General features: G+C 39.2%; 1 protein-coding gene across 2 annotated transcripts in view; it reads right to left on the bottom strand.

Annotated features, from left to right (window-relative positions):
- LOC137038456 (phosphatidylethanolamine-binding protein 4) overlaps nucleotides 1-23213 on the bottom strand; it is a 188439-nt gene that overhangs the window by 150195 nt on the left and 15031 nt on the right. The gene's annotated exons all lie outside the window — the stretch shown is intronic.

The following is a 23213-nucleotide window of genomic DNA, read 5'->3' as shown; positions in this document are numbered from 1 at the left end:
CTAGGCGCTCAGCTGAAAACGCCTCGCTGTGAGCGCTTGAGAGCGTTTTGGCAGACAGTGTTTTTTTTTTCTCCTCAGTTGAGACTCTGCTTGTTGTTATGATACGGAAAATCCGCGGAGGTCTTTCTAATTTCACAGGTAGTTTGTTCCTGTATTGATTCTATATAAAATTGCAGATACAATGTAAAGTATTTGCTCTGGCATTTGTTTTAAATCATTTTGTTCCGTTATTATTGCTTGTCATCTGATGACGACACGCAGAATGTGGTGGTTGGTCTGTGTTGTGTTTGTCCCGCCCCTCCTCCACTGTGATTGGACGGCTGGGTGAAGAGTGACAGTGATGAGCGCTGCGTTTTACTCAAAGTTGAACATTCTTCAACTCTCGGCGAGCAGTAAAAAAGGCTGAGCGTTCAGCGCGTGAAATACTCGCTCAGCGCCTCGGTGCGCTTCAGGTGTTCTAAAAACGCGGCGCTCTCATTGAAAACAAATGAAAACGCCAGCCAGCAGTGTGAAAAAACGCTTTGGTGGACACACGGCCCAATAGTATTGTATTCCCTTGAGAGACACTTTGCATCCGCACTGAAAATAGTTGTTCTTCACACCTCGTATTATTTGCGTCACAAACATTTCTTGACTTGTTAAATACTTTTGTTGCCTTATTTTTGTTAGTTCAAACTACCTGTTACAGAGCCCCCAGGGACATGGTGATGCGGGACATTACATGGGAGTAAAAATGTAATTTCAATGTTTCAATTGCATTCCCTTGAAAAAATTCTCCTCAAATAATTTATCACAAAGTTTTGCGAAAAAACAACAAAGAATTTTCTAGGGAGTATAAAGCCATATCATTTTTCTTTCACCATGTCCCTTTAGTTTACGACATTCTAGGATTACAAGACTAAAGTCGTAACATTTTGAGAATAAAGTCGTAGCTGTCACAAACACACAGGCTTTGTAACCTCATGACAACGATGAATAAACATGCAATGACTTGTTTATTCAATAACTAAGATAACAAACATAACAACAACTGCGTAACATGTACACCTAACGTGAACCGACAACAGAATAAACATAATGGGTCATTTATAAAAAAAGTAAACAAGGAACTAAATAATGGAACATCTGAACGTGATTAACAAATAAGCTGCCATAGAAACAAACAAGATCTATACAGACATGACAGAAACTGAACTAAACAGAACAACCGTGACAGTAGAAATACGGGATTTAAATTTTAATATTTTGAGAATAAAGTATACTGAGTGAATAAACTATTAGTTCGAGGAAAAAAAAAGAAGAGGTCTTATTACTTATTCCCTACTTATTAATGTTAAAAAACTATTACGCCTGTTTCACACCGCAAGCGTGAGCAGCGCGTGAGCAGCACTTCAGCGTAACTACACCGTGACTGCAGCTGCAGACGCGCGAGAGTATTCACACTGGAAGCGTTGGTGCAGCGTCACAGCAGCGGCTCCCACAATGATAGAGCCTATACCTGTCTTAAATTATTAATATATTAATAATTTATATATTAATTAATATTAAATATTATATTTATTATATTATATTTTATATTAATATTAAATACTAAACTAAAATAATTTTTATCATATTTTCTGGCTAGCTTACTTTACTTTTTATAATACTTTCACCCAAACTGAATAATTAAAACAAGTTTAAATGGGTAAATCTTCTACAGATGATTTTTAATCTTCGTTTTCTTTAATGACATCCAGTTATTGTTAAAACACACCACATGTGCTTCTTGTGTGCATTATGAGCGCTTTTTTGTGATATTATATTTATTTTGTCCATCAAAGGTGCGCTTTCCCTTTACACCGTGACTGCAGCTGCAGACCGAGAGCCTGTACCTGTCTGAGTATTAAATAGGCTACTAATCTAAACTAAAATTTAATACATTTTCTGGCAAGCTTACTTAACTTTTTATAATACTTTCCCCCAAACTGAATAATTAAAACAAGTTTAAATTGGTAAATCTTCAACAGATATTTTTTATTCTTTGTTTTCTTTTCTGACATACTCCAGTTATTGTTCAAATACACTACACGTGCTTCTTGTGTGCATTTTAGTCACTTTTTGTGTGAAATCATATTTATTTTGTCCATTAAAAGTGTACTTTCACTTTAAATGAGCGTCAGGAGCGTCAGCAACGCAGCAAAAATAGGCTCGCCGCCACTGCTGCTCACGCGACGCTCCTGCTTGACGCTCACGCGCTGCTCCTGCTCCCGGTGTGAATGCACTCATTGATTAACATGGGCGCCGGAAAAAATATGCGCTGCTCACGCGCCGCTCACGCTTACAGAGTGAAGATTTGGCAGTAACAAACTGTTGCAAGAATAATAAACATAATAAAATTATCTACCCTATAGAAATGTATTTATAAATTGTGATGCAATAAATAAGGTCTAATTTAAAGCTGCAGTCCGTAAGTTTTATCTCTTTGTCGCCATCTCTGTTTGAAACCTGGAATTGCAGTTATTTGTGGAATTATCATCTTTCTGTGGGCTGTGCATCGGCACGGCTCCTCAGCGCAGATGATGTTTGGAGGAGTTTGTGACTCTGTCATTCATTCACCGCACCGTTGTGGATACTGTACTTCAGAATCACAGGTTCTACATCTTGCAGTATAACCTAAATAAGAAATTTCGCTGGAAAACGTCATCAAAATATTTCTGCAACTTTTGTTCTGACCAACTGAGAAAAATTATGATGATTAAATCTAATATATCACATCAAATCGTGCAAATTATCATTATTGTTATACTTTGTTTTCAAACTGTTAATGTTAACAGCATTAGCATTGTGTGACTACATGTATTTAGTGTGTATTAACGTTACCTGTAGACTTCAATTTCTGTCCAGTCTAATCTTTTGCTTTTGACTACTGGTTAATCTCCAGCTGTCACTGATGATTGCCGTTTGGACCTTTCTGGATTACAATCCGCCCTCAAAATAAATTGAAGTATTCTAGCTGCTGTGAGAAAAGGCTATAAATGATCCGCCACCTGCAGCATCCTCACATTCGAACCGGACTCCTCCTTTATGTATTCAGACGGGACTTTATGTATTCATCCCGTGGCAATCCACCAGTATCACTCAAATGATAACACATTATTACAAGCGTACCATTGTGAATCGGGCTTAGGTAAGGAGATCGTTTTGAACACTGATTTTGGATCATTTTCAACCAAAAAAAAGTTACAGACTACAGCTGTAACAATATCACTCCTCCCAAAATGGACACGCAGAAAGGTTCTGACAAAATGCATTAGATTTATTCTTTCAAAAAAGCCTACATGACAGCAACAGTGAGGAAGAGGACCTAAAATACTTCTGAATCATAATATTGAGCTGACTGGAAAAGACACTGGCTCAAAAGCGTGCTTGGCCAGCCAGTTAAAGGTCCCGCATTAGGTTAACATCTTAATGTAAGATTTCTGGATTTATCACACTGATCTGGAGAACGGCTAGTATTTAAACACGCTGTTTGTTGACGTTCGTTTTGTTTTATGCTGTATGTCTGTACACAATATCCTGCATGTAAAAACCCATCCATCATGGCCCAATAGCTCAGAGCCACAATCCCATTTTAGACACAATTAAACCACCTGAGTGAAATAAACATGACATACGTGTCGCTTTTTGCGACCACAGCCAGATAACGGATTAAGTGGGATTTGCATAGACAAAAATGGGCCATTACTTTGCAGGTCTTAGAGACGATCGATTGGAAACGTGAACCTGACGTATACGACGTATCATTTTTCTGCGTTTAGTCCTTGAATTTGTTGTTTGAGATTCTTAAAATGCTTTGAACAAAAGCCTGAAGTCAATTATGTAGCTGTCTGAACACATAGGTGCAGCCAGTAAGCCGTTCCATCAACAGAGCGGCCGCTTTCCCTCATCTCATGTTTCTCGGCTCTCTCTCATCCTTCTCGAAAGGTCTCAACAGATGCCTGAGGTCCATAAACTCTCTGCATTCTCCGAAGCATCTGGGATCTGCTTCTCTGTCAAGGCAAGTTACGGGACAATAACCTCAGCCACATTTCTCAGGGTAAAAATGTGTTTTTAAAAGCAGAGTTTGAATACATTCGGCACAAAACAGCAGAGAGCCAGGAATCAGCCTAGCGGCAAACACAAGCGCTCTGCTTCTCGCACTGTGAAAGGGTTACATCCGCATCTCGCGCTGAAAGAAAACGCTCAACATACACACGGAGAAGAACAAATCCTGTTGAGCCAAGTTGAGCTGAGATACCCTACATACTACCAGCCCTTCCAGGCACAATTAGGATTTTACGGAAGGGAGAAATCCACATTCCTGCACACACAGAACACCATCCTTCTCAACACCATCCAGTTATTCTCGTTTTCTCTCTTTCCTTCTCACACGCTCATGAATCTTTCCCTTCTTCTGTCTTACTTGGGAATTTGTGCAAAAGAGAAAAAGTCTAGGAAATCATATTAAGAGCTCCTTTTTGGCAGGGAAAGGGTGTCTGAGGGTTATCGAGAAAAGCAAAGATATTTTGTAAACGTTCAGTCGCAATCAATTTTTTTCACGTCATAGTTGTGTTTTAGTGCACCATTTCTAACAATGCAGACCCATTTTATAGACTTGCGCTGAAGGCGAGGAAAGCGAACACAAAGCGATAGTAGTTCTTGGATGATGTTCTTGGTTTAGAGGCTTTTTAAAACACTTTTCGGTAGAGTGCAAAATGAATGCTCTTTATGCTTCAAGGAGAAGACTTCATCTTAACAAAAGTCCTGTCACTGTTAATTTCTTAAAATCACATTAAAATGTATAATATTTGTATAATATCTGTTAATAATAATTAAGATTACACTGAAAATATTTTTTTTTCTATCCAAATCCTGGGTTGAGTCTTTTTGAGTAATTTTCGGGGTTATTTTTTCAGCATTTGGGCAGTTTTTGTGTAACCCAGCTCCTGGGTCAGATGTAACAACCCAGTGTTTGGGTAATTTTTGTGTAACCCAGTTCCTGGGTCAGATGTAACAACCCAGTGTTTGGGTATTTTTTGCATTAACCAGATCCTGGGTCAGACGTAACAAACCAGTGTTTGGGTAGTTTTTGTGTTAACCAGATCCTGGGTCAGACATGACAACCCAGTGTTTGGGTAGTTTTTGTGTTAACCAGATCCTGGGTCAGACATGACAACCCAGTGTTTGGGTAGTTTTTGTGCAATCCAGATCCTGGGTCAGACGTGACAACCCATGGGGATTATTTATTTATTTATTGATTGATTGATTGATTGATTGATTGATTGATTGATTGATTGATTGATTGATTGATTGATTTATTTATCTATTTATCTATCTATCTATCTATCGCAGGCATTTTGCGACCTCTTCAGGAGAGAGCAGTGCATCTCCCTTAAATTGGTGATTGGCTGCAAAGCAACATACAGGGGTGTCATGTGTGTCGCGTCAGCGTAATGGAAATGCTTGATGCCTAGCATCAAATTTAATGATTTCATTCAAAAACATACAGAATATAAGTACTTATGATGTTAAAAATATGTTCTCAGAACTGAACACTGATTGTTTATGGACAGGTTACGGAGCCAGTCACAGTATATTTTGGCTACGAGTTAAACACAGGGGCGGCGGTCTAAAGTTAGAAGTTCCCCCTCTGAACATGACAAGCTCCGTCACGAGATCCAGCGCTGATACGGTTGAAACGGGACAACAGAAACTGCTCGAATACATTTGAATTACTTCTAAATATGCTATACTGTAAAATTGAAATCGAAAATAAAGGAATTATCATGCATGCCAATGGTTGTCGAGTATTTTAACAAGATGTAGAGGATTTAAGTTAGGCAAGGCAAGGCAAGGCAAGGCAAGGCAAGTTTATTTGTATAGCACATTTCATACCCAATGGCAATTCAAAGTGCTTTACATAGAAATTAATTAAAATAGTGGTAACAAATGCATGAGAAAAAAAAGAATACCATATGGACGAATAAAGAATTAAAAACAAGCATAGTTAAAACAGTCGTAAAGATATAGTAATTAAAATAATAATAATAATAAAAAAATAATAAAAAATAAAAAAATAATAAAAATAAAAATAAAATAAAAATAAATAAGATAAAATAAAATAAAATGGTCAGATCCACAATAATGATCTGATATAAAAATAAACATTCTTCATGTTAATCCATAGACATTAATCAATGTATGAAGTAAAAAAATATATAATCTATCATTTTAAATAGATTTTAGATTAGTAAAATTGAATCAACTATGCTGGGTTAAATTAACCCAAAATGTGTTCTGTCCTATATTTACCCACTCCCAGTGTTTTTAGGGTGCAATTGAGAAAAAAGAAAAACTAAATTCAGGTATATTCAGAAATATTCAACTAAATATTTGATTGATAGAAAGTTTAAAAGAACATCATTTGTTTTAAATAGAAATAGGAAGTATTTCTATAAAAGGGTACAGCAGACTTTCAGAAGCTCAGCTACTTTAACGTCATTAATTACAACATGATTATTTATAGAATGGCAAAACAATTAACAGAATTGAATTATCTACACCCACTGTAAAGGTTTCTCTGTGTGAGCTTTGGTTAGATGTGGCTGAAATGTATCTACGCACAACTGTCAGCCTGCATGGAGAGGTTCTTGAGACAGCAGCAGCTTCAAATACCTGTTTGCTGCTCAACAGTGGCTTTTTTATAGCTATCCAATAATACAATTAATTTTTGTCAGAAAATGTCCTTAATAAGCCTTTATCTGACCCAAGTTCTCTTGTGCTGTAAATTAGTCACAAATCTTATCATAGTTTGATAATCTCCACTCATTCCTTTAGCATAACATTTCACTATTTTATGCTTTTCATCTTTGGAAAGAGCTTTCTTCCTCTCCATATTGCATGAGAACTGTGACTTGATTAATAATGTGGTACAAGCTCTTTAAATAGGGTTGCCATTTACTGAAGTAGACCTAGCAAACTATTTAACAATATCAGTTATCTAAAAATATATTTAAAAAAAAATAAAACAAACACTTTCTTTGTAAAACTGTTATTGTACTGTGTACTGTGTACTAAAACACAACCCTTACATTCTTCACTATTAAATGACATAAACATCAGGCTATTATTAAAAAACAGTGCTGAGCATCAGACGACGTGTGTGTCTGAGCCTAAATGGTGTCTGCTGTCCTTAAAAAAACAAAACATACCAGATGATTAAAGAAAACAGATCTAATTTAACTCACTGATTCATGCAACTGCGGAGAGAGAGAGAGAGAGAGAGAGAGAGAGAGAGAGAGAGAGAGAGAGAGAGAGAGAGAGAGAGAGAGAGAGAGAGAGAGAGAGAGAGAGAGAGAGAGAGAGAGAGAGAGAGGAATCTTTTATTAAGTTCCAATATGCAGTCATTAAGATTACAGTCGAACAGTGATTCACAAACATCATGTACTGTATTTTCTAAATATGCTAATCTATAGAGAATTATGGGCATTCTGTAACCAAGCCAATTCCTCCAAAGACACACACACACACACACAGTTAAAGAGCAACAATCTCACCATATTATAGTAGTCAGTTAAGCGACATTTACTAAGTTGAAACAACAGTTTGAGCAAAGCGGACACTGAAACGGTTACCGAGATTGACTTTGGCCTTTTAGCTGTCAGCACGAAAGGGGCTGAGCCCTCACAAGCATATTATTACCGTCACTAAAGATTCCCTCAATGAGTAGAAAAGGTTAACACCATCTCTACCACGTGAAATGACACTGATCATATTTTGACATACACATTTGTGGTTTAACGGCAGGTCATGGTTTAGCTAGAGATCCACAGAATATTAATCAAATAGTCATGCTAGAAACATACTTAAAATGGTATACAACACAGTGGTAAATATTCTGCTGATCTAATGTTAATCTTGAGTGCCTTCCTTCATATCTTAGAATACTTTAGTTTGATCAGATTTATAAAATGCTTTCTGACAACAGCCGAGCTCGTGGAGGCGTGCAGTGGGCGGAGCTAAAGAGTCATGAGCAGACACACACACACACTACATCATTGCATTATCCGTGGATAACTTTTGATTCACTATACGTTAATGCTATTCACATTATATGCAATTAGGCGCCGTATTTGATGCAGTTTTACTCACCGCCTGCGGTTTCCACTCATGACCGGGAACAAACAAACACTTGCAGAGCTCCTTTGCTGCTCTGGAAAAACAAACTACATCCACTGATACCATAACCTTGTTCATCTTCCCAAAGAACCCAGCATTATCTTTCCCTCACAACCAAAAAATAACTTGTTTCGTGACATTGTTGATTTTGTTCAGAGTATACAGGTCCTTCTCAAAAAATTAGCATATTGTGATAAAGTTCATTATTTTCCATACTGTAATGATAAAAACTTAAACTTTCATATATTTTAGATTCATTGCACACCAACTGAAATATTTCAGGTCTTTAATTGTTTTAATACTGATGATTTTGGCATACAGCTCATGAAAACCCAAAATTCCTATCTCAAAAAATTAGCATATTTCATCCGACCAATAAAAGAAAAGTGTTTTTAATACAAAAAAAGTCAACCTTCAAATAATTATGTTCAGTTCAGCACTCAATCCTTGGTCGGGAATCCTTTTGCAGAAATGACTGCTTCAATGCGGCGTGGCATGGAGGCGATCAGCCTGTGGCACTGCTGAGGTGTTATGGAGGCCCAGGATGCTTCGATAGCGGCCTTAAGCTCATCCAGAGTGTTGGGTCTTGCGTCTCTCAACTTTCTCTTCACAATATCCCACAGATTCTCTCTGGGGTTCAGGTCAGGAGAGTTGGCAGGCCAATTGAGCACAGTAATACCATGGTCAGTAAACCATTTACCAGTGGTTTGGGCACTGTGAGCAGGTGCCAGGTCATGCTGAAAAAACAAATCTTCATCTCCATAAAGCTTTTCAGCAGATGGAAGCATGAAGTGCTCCAAAATCTCCTGATAGCGAGCTGCATTGACCCTGCCCTTGATAAAACACAGTGGACCAACACCAGCAGCTGACGTGGCACCCCAGACCATCACTGACTGTGGGTACTTGACACTGGACTTCAGGCATTTTGGCATTTCCTTCTCCCCAGTCTTCCTCCAGACTCTGGCACCTTGATTTCCGATTGACATGCAAAATTTGCTTTCATCCGAAAAAAGTACTTTGGACCACTGAGCAACAGTCCAGTGCTGCTTCTCTGTAGCACAAAAGTGTCTTGACCTGGGGAATGCGGCACCTGTAGCCCATTTCCTGCACACGCCTGTGCACGGTGGCTCTGGATGTTTCTCCTCCAGACTCAGTCCACTGCTTCCGCAGGTCCCCCAAGGTCTGGAATCGGTCCTTCCTCCACAATCTTCCTCAGGGTCCGGTCACCTTCTCGTTGTGCAGCGTTTTATGCCACACTTTTTCCTTCCCACAAACTTCCCACTGAGGTGCCTTGATACAGCACTCTGGGAACAGCCGATTCATTCAGAAATGTCTTTCTGTGTCTTACCCTCTCGCTTGAGGGTGTCAATGATGGCCTTCTGGACAGCAGTGAGGTCGGCAGTCTTACCCATGATTGTGGTTTTGAGTAATGAACCAGGCTGGGAGTTTTTAAAAGCCTCAGGAATCTTTTGCAGGTGTTTAGAGTTAATTAGTTGATTCAGATGATTAGGTTAATAGCTCGTTTAGAGAACCTTTTCATGATATGCTAATTTTTTGAGACAGGAATTTTGGGTTTTCATGAGCTGTATGCCAAAATCATCAGTATTAAAACAATAAAAGACCTGAAATATTTCAGCTGGTATGCAATGAATCTAAAATATATGAACGTTTAATTTTTATCATTACATTATGGAAAATAATGAACTTTATCACAATATGCTAATTTTTTGAGAAGGACCTGTATTTGGCACCAAAACACTGTCATTCCAACTAATTTTTTTAAATGTTGGCCATGTTTAGCATGAGAATCAACTCTTTAACAGTGTAAATAAGTCAGAATGCATGAAATAGCATTAGACCCCTCCCTATAAAATGGCAGGATTTTAATGGATAATTAACACCCATTCCTGACTTCTGATTGGTCAATACAGTACTCCAAGTGCTAAAACATGAAACACTAGTTCATCAATGTGTAGCTCCCATTGCAGTTAATTATTTTAGTTTCATAGCAATTGTTTTTTATATTTGTATTGTGTCATTAGGTTGCTATAAAACTGCTTGAGGCTGCATTGATTTGTGAATGCACTCAAAGCTAAAGGCCAATGCTAATGTATATATTTTTTCCTGATCCATGATGAACATGAGCGAAAGAGATCAAAAAAAAAAAAAAAACTGGAGCAACAGTTGAAGAATGTCTTAGAAGACAATACATTACAAAACAAATCACCCAGCAGGATGCAGGCAAATGCACGTGGAAGTAAGTTGACTTATGCCCACTTGTGTTCTTTTCGCAGACAAAATGTCCACATGGTGTTCCAAGTCCTTGTGTATTGTGGGGGTGAGAAGCGGTGAAAAACCTCAGTCACTTCAGGGTAATGCAAATGACTTTAATATGTTAAGAAGATTAAAGTGGATAAATGTCTAGATACATTTTTTTGAAAAGCCACATAAACCTCTAGTGTTTTTATTTGGCGAGGGGAGGGGTGGATATACGTGAGTCAGTTCGGGATGATCAACACAAAAACCCTGCCGAAATGAGACGCCATTGGCTGGGGAAAATTGGGCTTATTCGAGATTTTGCATTTTAAGCTTCTTGGATGTAAGACCGTCCCACTTCTTTCTTATTATTTTTAAACACCAACCCTTAGGACAACAAAAAGCTACCGGCAGACATAGGTCACAATCTGCTATCTCCACGCTCTCTCCTGAATTAGGCTTGGTTGTCTTCTTCAGCTTTTGTCAAAGATGGTGAACTACTTTTGCGGTCCTCCTGTGAAAGTAAGTGCACAGTCTGTAGAATAAAGCATTAGCTATACTACTGTATCTGTTTCCTCGTGCTATAGTTAGCAAATCAAGCTTTTTCTAGGTGAGCTTTCTTAGTGATGCAATCAACAAAAACGTATTTCTTAAGAAAGAAATCCGAACACGAAATGACAACCAAATGCAGCAATTGGCCAAAGTTTGTGTGGTGCTAGAACACTGCTTAAAACGTACAGATGCCATAGCTAAAATATGTGAGTGTGAAAAATGAAAGAGAAATGGAACAAAATAACATAAAAGGATTAAGAAATGATTTGCATAACATTTCCGTTACTTCCAAAGCGCAGGATCAGAGACATGACAGGGACGTGATGACTGCTGAGTCTTATCGTCAACCACATTCTCTTCAAGGCACAAAGCTAGTCAAGATCAATCACAGTTAATTTCACAATTAAAGATATAACCATCAAGAGACTCTCTTCAGCTTGCTTCTGGGATCCAAAATCTGAAGAATATGAGCATGTTTGTTTCATTCACATTCCCTTCACTTTTCTCATGATACTGAGATACTGATACTATTGTTGTCCCGGCCACCCGGTAAAATGAACAAGAGGTGATATCAGGATAATCTGAAACATAAGTGAGTTATGTTCAAGTGTGATATGTGCCATGCACTTACTGCTATGCTTATTTGCTCTGATCAAAAAGACAATATCTAACCAGCTGGGCTGCTGCCAATGAAAATCAGATTCAGCTCGCAATGACCAAAAAACAACATCAACAACAACATGCCCAGTAGGTACAACTAGAGAACAAAAGAACATGTGCAGGAAAAGAAAATAAAATAAGAAACTGGGAGGGAGGGAGGGAGGGAGGGAGGGAGGGAGGGAGGGAAGGAAGGAAGGAAGGAAGGAAGGAAGGAAGGAAGGAAGGAAGGAAGGAAGGAAGGAAGGAAGGAAGGAAGGAAGGAAGGAAGGAAGGAAGGAAGGAAGGAAGGAAGGAAGGAAGGAAGGAAGGAAGGAAGGAAGGAAGGAAGGAAGGAAGGAAGGAAGGAAGGAAGGAAGGAAGGAAGGAAGGAAGGAAGGAAGGAAGGAAGGAAGGAAGGAAGGAAGGAAGGAAGGATTAACCAGTTTCAAGATAAACCGTGATAAAATGTACTGACTTTTATTATCATTAAAACTGTTTGATTATCATGATTTTAAAAAACGTGTGGTAAATCCTGTCCAGCCAGTATCAGTCTGGCCCAGGCGCTCGACGCAACGTTGTTTTTTGAATGAGAAGAAAAGGACCAAATCTGAGGTGTGTTCATATTTTGGCCTGAAGTCCTGAAGGAGTCCTGAAGGAAACTCAATCGAGTATGGTCACCCTGTCTGCAGAATATTCAAAAAGAAGGTCTGCAATAGGGAGAAACACTTCAAATCTGCCGAGTCGCTTTAGTGACCACCCACTGTTTAATAGCGAACGCTTTTACCTCAATACCAAAACTACGACTGGGAAATAATTGGACACAAAGTTGAGTTGAGATTAATTTCTCACTCTTGAAATTAAAGTGAATCTTCAGGAAAGAAAAGTTTGCAGCAAGTGGCTTTGAGCCAAGGACGAATGACAAGACTTTTTTTGAAAAGAAGCTAATTTTCCAAGTTCCTTAAGCCGGGGACAGACTGAACAACTAGCTAAAACATTTACAGACTGAACTGAACACATTTACAGACTGTTTCCTTCGACTGGAGCAGATTTTAATCTTTGGCAGTCACAGAACAGCACAAACGTTTACGACGGAGCCAGACTGCTATCAACGATTTCATCGGATGAACGCGCGTTGCCACGGTTACTGTTACGCCTGGCCCGAAGTTAACGTCCTCCGGTCTGTTTGTTGAACAAAGTCGTTTTTATCGGTCTGACTAGTGGATAGTATGGGGCACTCAGTAGAAACAAATTTTGACGTACTATTCTTGGATAACATATATAAATATTAACAATCAAGCGAGGACACCAGCGCAAAAACAGTGTGTGTGACTCACTAAAAAGCCTGGCTTGAATGCTTCATAAACATCCAGTCTGACTGCATGAGATCGGCGTCTAATGTAATCTACTTGCTATCATAAATAACCTACTGTAGAGGTAACTTCTGTCTGCGTTCGTTTACACTTAAACGGCTCATCAGTCGATCAGGACACAGCACTTTTACATTTGATCACGTCAAGTTGTCGCCATCTGGATAACTGATTGATTGTATTTATGTTTACCGCAAAATATTAATAGGCTTTTATCACGGAGTGCAAAACAACTTTCGCTGTTTCCTCTATCAATAACATTGCCCATAGAGCACGGGGTTTTTGTGATGCATTATACCATCAGTCTCAAATAGGGTTAATCTACGAGATTAAGTTAATCTTATATTATGAAAGAAAGAAACATGTTATTCCAAGGCACCGCATAATTGAAAGGCGAGCGCACACGCATTTAACGGCATTACATGGTCCTTTCACACACACACACAGTCTGGTGCGCGATCTTTCTGGGCACTCACCATAGACGTAATGGTTTTTATGCTGTACAAACCATATATTCTATCCCCCTACACTGCCCCTGCCCCTAAACCTACCCATCACAGGAAACATTCTGCATTTTTACTGCATTATGTATGATTTATAAGCTTTTGTTCCCATGGGGACCTCAATTTAGGTCCCCACAGTGACACGAGTCCCCATGAGTCTGTGTGCATTCAAGTCGAAGTCCCCACCATGCTAGAAAAACATGTACACACACACACACACACACACACACACACACACACACACACACACACACACACACACACACACACACACACACACACACACACACACACACACTTTAATTCTGTCATTATCACTCCCTCATGTCGTTCAAAACCCTTCGTTCATCTTCTGATTTTTTTCCTTCCATACCAATTGTCGAATGTATTTTCAAGTTGCAAAATTTCTCTCCTTTTTTACAATCTTGCTTGTTTTAAAAAAAACTGATAATCTCCAAGAAACAGTGACGTCATCCGCAATATCCACGCAAATATTAAACGTAGAAAAAATTAAACTAGAAATCGTTGTGATGAAGACTGGCAATTCTTCAAAGACTGGCGTTGTGATGAAGACTGGCAGTTTCTTAAATTCTAATGCTGCGTCCCAATTCGCCTACTTATACTACGTCCTAAAAGTATGTACTCTTTTTGTGAAGAAAAAGTATATACTTTTGAGTGTGTAGCAGAAAAGTATGCAAGCTTCGGGACATACTACTTCGCCATCTTTAACGGACTCTGTCGCTTAGTTACGTGCATCCCGTCACCGTTTATCTGCCCTGTCAATCATCGTCAGATTCATCACAGTTCAAATCCTCCACATTCAGTTTAATCTCCTACCATATCGGAGAGAAATGAAGACGCTCGTTGATCTGCCATTTGTGGGTCTTTAATGCAGAGACTCTCTTCATGTATTTACAGTTTAAATATAATGATGCATTTAAAAGTTAATGGCCAAACGTGTCATTTCAAAAGTTCTCAATGCTGCTGCGGGTGAAATATAATGTGACAACACTGAATAAATATATTTTTGTCAGGTTAAATATTGATAGTCGGTCACTCAAACCCCTTTATCTAAACTTCTCTACTTAACCGTCGAACTCGCACATCCGCCATGTTTGTAGTTTTTTAACGCTTTTTATCCGCGTTTGTAGTTCTAATCGAATCCTCGTCCAACTCGCAATGGGTTGTGGGCAATATCAGCCGTTAGACTGCCCATCGATCCATACTGCGAATTCGGACCGGAAATAGTAAACCATCCGGGAATCTTTGGAATACTCTTTTCAACATACTACGATTTGGGACATACTAATTCTATTTTCGAATACTATTTAGGATGGATAGTATGCGAATTGGGACGCAGGGTAAGACTAGAATCTTAAAATACAGCACACTGCATGATTTTTCACGCTGACTGCAAACACAGACTCAACGCAACTGTCCCTGATTCGGCGCGTTTGAGCATGATTAGTCGTAACAACCAAAGTCCATTCATAATCGGCCTAGCAGTCGTTAGCTGTGTCCTCGGCTTTAGAGTTCAAGAAGTTAATTTTACCCGTTTTTGAATCCATTCAGCCGATCTCTGTATCTGGCGGTAGCACTTTTAGCATAGCTTAGCATACATCATTAAATCATATTAGTCCATTAGCATCAGTGCTCAAAAAAATGACCAAAGTATTAACCAAAATATTATCTTTGAAAAAAATTAAGTCTTTGGTCATTTTTGAGAGCTAATGGACAAATATGATCATAATCAGCAATTAAAATAATGAAGCTTAACGGTTAGCACACATGCAAGATGAAGTCTCCAGTTCGGTCCGTGTCATGCCCCAATTTTCCACTTCTCTTCACTCTAGTTTCATTGAGTAAAACAGACACATAGTACTAAAACAAAGGCAAATGTTTGTTAAATCAAGAAGTTGCGAATTATACTTTTCAAGCTTTGATTTGAAAGTAGTCTCACAGCAAAGAAGATTACACATGGCTCATTAAATACATAGCCTACTGTCCCTTTTTCTCACAGTTCCCACAGAACTATGGATCTGCCAAGCCTCTCTTGTTCTCTCCAGTTTATCTGTGGAAACAATATCTTTGCCAAGAGAAAAGGGGACGGCGGGAAGACGGTGAAAGTTTGTAAAAGGCCCCAGGGCTCTTTCAGGACCAGGTGAATCAGTGGGCTGGGACAGACGTGCATGGAGGGGGTGGCATGGAGGAATTATGGCGAATCTTCAGAAACACATGCATTTAATTCCTGTAAAATGAATGCAAATCCTAAACTTTTCGAAACTAAAACTCTTTGGAGAACTGAGGGAAAAGAAGTTTAAGAGCTGATCTAAAAGTTTTCCATTCGGTGGCCGATGATCATTAAACAAGGCAACGCGTTGAAGCCGCGGCCCAGCGGGTAGCAGATCCAGCTCACGTCATTTCCCGATCCATCTTCCTCGCATCATTTCCTGTCCTCTCTAAACGAACGTGAAAAGAAGGCCCAACATCCGAGAAGGCAACATTACTTCAACCTTTTGTAACGGCACAGCATGCGGGGCATCAAATGCACTGTAACCGAGTGTCACAGTCTTTGCACCTAAGTGAACGAGACACCCACTCAAACAGACACCCGGCAACATCAGCCTGAAACAATATCAGCTCACAATTCACATTAGAGGTGGCATTACATATTTCTGACAGGCTTGCCTTTACACGCAGAACTCCTCAAATGGGATTGGGCAGATCCCTCTAAACAGCTTGCAGCCGAGTGACATTTTGTCCCCATTTCAGCAACGGTTCTGCCAGATATGATCCACCATCTAGTTAACGCAAGTGTTAGGCTAATTACTTTAGCTGCTTGAGCCTGGCCTCCGATGCTCCGTGCAGCATCAATTCTCCGGCAAACGCTTGGCGGTTTGCAGGCTTCGTATAAATAGAAATTTAATTTCTGTATGTTTATCCTGGCATCCTCAGCGGCAAAGGCATATTCCCGAGCCTGATGGATTATTGCATCTTTGAACTTTAAAATATCTGTCAATGTAGGGAAAAGGCACAAAGTAGAATCTCGACTTTAATGAGATTTGTAAGTGACAAACGAGAGATTAACGGTGTAAGTCAGTGTAATTCGATCTTTCCAAATGCGTCTGCCATACCTTTCCGTCTGACTTCTCTCTGTTTGTCTTTGGCTTGTTTTTTTTTCTAGGTTTGATGTAAAGCGGAAATTTAAATGAAGGCGAAGTAGCATGCCATTTTGAGGAGTCTTAATAAACATGCATTGTTTAAATTAGAAGAGTGCGGTAGTGTTGGAAAAACTGAAATAAAAGTATAAAAAATACAGCTGGAGACGTGGCCACAGTGTTAGTGCATATATGCAACTCTACTTCTGTATGTTTGTTTCACTATATTAGATTTCCTATGCATAGATTTCCATTTGATTTTATATCAGGTTTATGATATTTACTATCACCCAAACCAATTTCTACCCCTAAACACAACCCTAACAGAAACATGCACAAAACACTAGATTTAAATCAAGTGGTTATATCCAGGGTCAGACGTAAAAACCCAATGTTTGGCTTGTTTTTGTATAACCCTGCACCTGTGTCAGACTTAACAACCCAGTATTTGGGTAGTTTTTGTGTAACCCAGATCCAGGGTCAGACGTGACTACCCAATGTTTGGGTAGTTTTTGTGTTACCCAGATCCTGGGTCAGACATGACAACCCAATGTTTGGGTAGTTTGTGTGTTACCCAGCTCCTGGGTCAGACATGACAACCCAATGTTTGGGTAGCTTTTGTGTAACCCAGCTCCTGGGTCAGACATAACAACCCAGCGTTTAGGTAGATTTTGTGTAACCCAGCACCTGTGTCAGAACTAACAACCCAGTGTTTGGGTAGTTTTTGTGTTACCCAGATCCAGGGTCAGATATAACAACCCAATGTTTGGGTAGTTTTTGTGTAACCCAGCTCCTGGGTCAGACTTAACAACCCAGTGTTTGGGCTCCAGTCGGACTCGGGCCATGATTTTCGATAAGCTTTCAGACACGGGCCGGTGTCATGACAAATCCTGTCCCCCTGTGAAATCGTGTCCGCTGGAAGCGGTTTTAAATGCCTGATCAAAAGTTGTTATACATGGTTCTGGACAAGCAATTGTTTAAAAATAACTAAATAATAAACTAATAAACTATGAATTCATTACCATACAAAGTACACACGCAAAACATTTATTTGAAATATGTAATTGATTGCTATAATGGGAGCAAAAACATGTTCTGAATTATATACTTATATAAGCACTTATAGCTTCAGTTATATACTACTAATATATGAAACATATGCTTTGTAAGACATTAAAGACTATTTTAACACAATTTAAACAGTAAAAATCAAAACGCGATTGTGTAAGAATTGTAATCAGGCTCTGAACAGATTACCTATTAAAATTTCTTTCAGCCAATAGAATCGCTCTGGGGGTCCTTGCGGACACGATTTCACAGGAGGACAGGATTTGTCATGACACCGGGCTAGGGCCTAGATTTGAGGCCCGTGAAGGGCTCTAGGTAAACAGTCGAGAAAGACAATGCATGTGTATCAGTATCAGTGTACTGGATCTGTGCATCATGTCTTAAAGTGACAGACAGTAGCCTAATATTCCTGCACATGTCAAAGTGACGGACAGTAGCCTAATATTCCTGAGTTTTTAATGTTAATCAAACAACAAAAGACAAGAAAATCACTCACAGCTCTTGACTGAAGAACTTCTGTAACTTTAATAATGATTTATCTTTATTTAATCTATACAGTGAAGATGATATACAGTGTTGTTTAATACTTGATTACTTTCTGGTAGAATTACTTTTCTACCTACATTTTTTTATATCTAAAAAACAACCAAGCATTTTTTATTTTATTTGTATCTTTGCTCTATTGTTTTTATTTGTGCTGTTGCTTGTAGTTTGATTATTTGTTCTTATTTTCTTTATTTTTATTTGATCATGGTACATATCGAACCAGACAAAAACCATGACCCTAAAACTATATGCATTTTGAACCGTTACACCCATAAATAATAGGTCCGCCATAAGCAAAATGTTTGAGAAAATAAATCAAGGTAAAACAAGGCAGAGATATGGAAAAACCATAAGGACAAGACATAGAGATGTATAATTTGTCTATGAGGTCAAAGTTCACAGACTCTTGGGGCCTCACAGGAGTTCACATCTCAGCGCTGACCCTACCCACGGGCTCCGATTCCTGAACCTCACTATGGAATCTTTACATTCACGATGTACTTCAGTTTGAGAGTCCTTATACAACATGTAAATCATCTGAGTGTGTGGAAATGAGGATTATGTGGCTTACTGCCTCTCTCACCGTTCAACTGAATATTCATATCAATCCTTCGCCTCTAGTAAAGAGTAGCAGCAGATGTTGGCAGTGTCAGATCCCCGGTGTGATTCATAGGCATTGTGTAAGAGCGCCTGATGATGACTGTATAAATGAGGTCCAGTGTCAAAGCAATATGCTTGTTATCATGACAAACAGATCCACAGGGGAGAAAGAGTGAAACCTGGTGTCTATCCTGAATGAGAGCCTGTAATCCTACACGCCCGAGACGCCCACCTGGTTATGGCAGATTTACTATTTAACAGGCAACAGTGACCTTCTTTCATTCATGGAGTCGATCTCATCTAGTGCCAGGGTTTGGCAAAATTTGGGATTTAAGAATTGGCTCCATTTCAATTTATAGCAATTCATTTTCAGACAATTGGCCACTCCCAGAAACGACGTGTTTGAGTCAAAAAAAAAAAAAAAATGTGGCAAAAATTAAACATTCACAGGTCTAAATGATTTCATTTCAATTGAATTGCACCTTCCACAGATTTTGTTTAAACTGAAAAATCTGTTATTCAGCCTGTCACTCCGACAATAAGTCATCTACATGGCAAAAAATAAATAATTAAATGATAATTTATGACAACACGTTTTTAACTAAACAATACAAGCAATTTACAACAATTTACTATTTCAACCATCACTGCGGCCCTTCACCTGTCGGGGCTTTATGGCAGAGTGGCCCGACGGAAGACTCTCCAACTTCTCCAAAGTGCTCAAGACCTCAGACTGGGCTGAAGGTTCACCTTCCAACAAGACAATGACCCTAAGCACACAGCTAAAATAACGGAGGAGTGGCTTCACAACAACTCTGTGACTGTTCTTAAATGGCCCAGCCAGAGCCCTGACTTAAACCCAATTGAGCATCTCTGGAGAGACCTGAAAAGGGCTGTCCACCAACGTTTACCACCATCCTGACAGAACTGGAGAGGATCTGAGAGGAGGAATGGCAGAGGATCCCCAAATCCAGGTGTGAAAAACTTGTTGCATCTTTACCAGAAAGACTCATGGCTGTATTAGATCAAAAGGGTGCTTCTACTAAATACTGAGCAAAGGGTCTGAATGCTAAGGACCAGGTGATATTTCAGTTTTTCTTTTTTAATAAATCTGCAAAAATGTCAAAATTCTGTGTTTTTTTGTCAATATGTGTGTACATTAATGAGAAAAAAAATCAAACTTGAGAAAATGAACTTAAATTATTTAGCAAATGTCTGCAATATAACAGAGTATATATGGGCAATTCTTAGACTATTGGTTCTCAATTGTCTCCTTCTTTTGCGTTGTTCGTGCTTTGACAAATATGCAATTGGCTTAACATCCCCTCTTTCTTTTTTATTTTTGTATCTCTTCAGTCGCTCAATAAATAAATATACTATTGAGCAAAAAACAATACTTTTTAGTTTTTCAGCTAGGTCTAACATTATTTTTTAGGTAGAGAAATTTAATAAAGTAATCAAATGTAAAATAATTGCATATTTCACTGTTTAAATTAAAGATGAATCCTTATTAAACTTTACACAAGCTTTTCAATCAAGAGCAGTGAGTGATGTCCTTATCTTTTGTTTGACATTAAACAGAGTAAAGGCGACTGCCCCTTTAAGACCCAATGCAGGGATATGCTTCTTTCTCGACTGTATAAAGTTCACTTAAGGCATATACTATTTCTGCTAGGATACTCATCAAGATGGACATGTTTCCATACTTTTTGTGTGAGTTTGCCCGTTCAATAGCAAGAATTGAAAGATAACTCAATATTTGCGCCAGGGTTTCCGTTGTCCGGTAATTACGTCCGACAAAATGAAATCTTTTCGGTCAAATTGTCAGATTAAAACTGCCTCTTATCGATACCGTAAGCCTGCGACGTGATGCCCTCGCTGTCATGACAGCGCTCCGTGCTGGAGGATTGCAATTCACCACTGCCTGCGAAGTAGAGTAGGCCTATGTGAGCGGAGTGGAGTAGGAGCGGAGTGAGGAGTGGAGCGGCGAGATTTTGAATGGAGTGAGGAGCGATTTTTTTTTAAAAGTCGGAGCGTTGTGGTTTTTACTCGCTCCGAGAGCGCTCCACTACCGCTCCATCACGAGAACAATTTATGACAACGGGCCGGCACAGCACTACATTTTTCGCCAGAACTAGAGCGTAGATCGGCTCAAAAAAATAAAGACCAACCCTACCCGAGCCCATGCACCCGAGAGACCGGCCCTGCCCGTGTAATTATCGAGAACGAGCCTGTAATGACTAATTAGCGGAGCGGAGCCGGTGTGATCAGCTCAATGATCCACAGGCGCGCGCTCATGAACCCACCGGTAAAATGATGTTCGTTCAAATCCAGCTCAGACATGACATAAATCTGTAGCTTACTATACTTGTTGTAGCCATTAAACAATGTTTTTTTTCTTCATATTTATGTTTAAATATTATAATATTATTTTTAGATTTCATCTGATTATGATAGGCTATAAGTGCAAAGATGCAAGTGGGTCAGAAATGATTTTGGTGGTTATATTTAGTTTAATAATAAGTTTTGTTTTGTAAAAAGCCTTTCTTTCGTTTTGTACAAATTGTCTCTTAATTTTAATAAAGGTTTCTTCGGTTAATTGCATGTATTTAATAAATAAGAAATAAATAAGTAGACGCGGAAGCCATCGCTTTCATAGCTCATGAACTGAAGCGCGTCTCAAATAAACTGAAACTCGGCAGGCTTGCCGCACAGACATGAGGAATATGTAGCCTAATATGTGTAGAAACTAGGGCCGGGACTTTAACGCGTTAATTAAGATTAATTAACTACGGGACTTTAACGCGTTAATTAATTACGCAAAAAAAAAAAATTTAATCACACTTAGGCCTAGTCCACACGAACACGGGTATTTTTATTACCGGAGTTTTTCCCCCTCCGTTTTAAAAAACAATCGCGTCCACACAAGCACGGTTTTAAAAAAAAATCTGTCCACATGAGAACGCAAAACTACGCTATGATTGGCTGCCTGATTTCCACATGGGTCCCATTCACTGCACCGATGCACATTGCACTGACTGAGGGATGCCATGGGCTCAAGTGAAACACTTCCTACAAGTTCCTTTACTTTGGACTCAGTGACAGGTACACAGGTGCAGGGCCGAAGTGGACTGTAATAGCTTCACACACTTGCTTTACTATTTTGTATTATTGCATTCTGGCGCCTTTGTTCTGCAATACAATGAAATAACTGAACATCTGTAGGATATGCTGTTAGTGGAGTCCACCGCATAGAATCGACTCACGTAAATCAAAAGGAGATGTGGAAAATCTGACGTCAAACAAAGGAGAGAACGGCGCGCACTTCAATTTAAAAAACCGAAATCTCCGGTTTCACCATCTACACGACAACGCTGTAACCGGAGTTTCTAAAAATCTTCACCCTGGCCGGAGTTTTCAAAAAAGTCCGGTTTTAGTAACCGGATACAGCGTTTGCGTGTGGACGAACAGCCAAACCGCGTAGAAAAAGCTGCGGTTTTGAAAATACCCGTGTTCGTGTGGACAGGGCCTTATTTTTGCCCCGCGGAACGTTTTTCAATGAATGAGTTTTGACGGACCGATTATACTGGAACACCAACTAGCGCTCATGAGTCAGGCATGACAACAACAAACCATAGTGAACATGAACGAAGAAGCTGATGAGACCGCTTTGCTTGGCCCTGTGGATGGGAAATTTAGTTTTAAAAAACGAAATGATGGAAGCGTCGACAAGAGCATGGTTGTGTGCAAGCTATACAACAGGGGTATCCAAAGTCGGTCCTGGAGGGCCACTGACGTCCTGCAGAGTTTAGCTCCAGCTTGCCTCAATACACTGCTAAAGTTTCTAGTATGCCTAATAAGACCTTAATGAGCTGGTACAGGTGTGTTTAATTGGGGTTAGAGCTAAACTCAGCAGAACAGTGGCCCTCCAGGAGCAGGATTGGACACCCCTGCTATACAACAAGGAATTAGCGTATCACCGCAGCACATCGAGCCTCAAATATCACAAATATGCTTTTGCTACACTTAATGGCAAACATTGCACTGGTCTGCTGGACTGAAATAAATAAACAATATTTTGTTGATTAAGCTTATGTATTCAGTCATTATTCAATGGTATGCTAAAAATCCATGTGAAAAATTGGGCTACTTCTCATTGTTCCAGGTCAAATATTTATATGCAATTAAAATGCAATTAATTTCGATTAATTAATTACAAAGCCTCTAATTAATTAGATTAATTGTTTTTAATCGAGTCCCGGCCCTAGTAGAAACGAAAATATTTAAATAAGCACATGGTGCAGTGTTCAGAACTCACACAGTAA

This window comes from Pseudorasbora parva, chromosome 13 (assembly GCF_024679245.1).
Source record: "Pseudorasbora parva isolate DD20220531a chromosome 13, ASM2467924v1, whole genome shotgun sequence".
Classification (NCBI taxonomy): Eukaryota; Metazoa; Chordata; class Actinopteri; order Cypriniformes; family Gobionidae; genus Pseudorasbora; species Pseudorasbora parva.
Note: the sequence above shows the minus strand (reverse complement) of the source record. Positions and strands in the feature narration are given on the sequence as shown.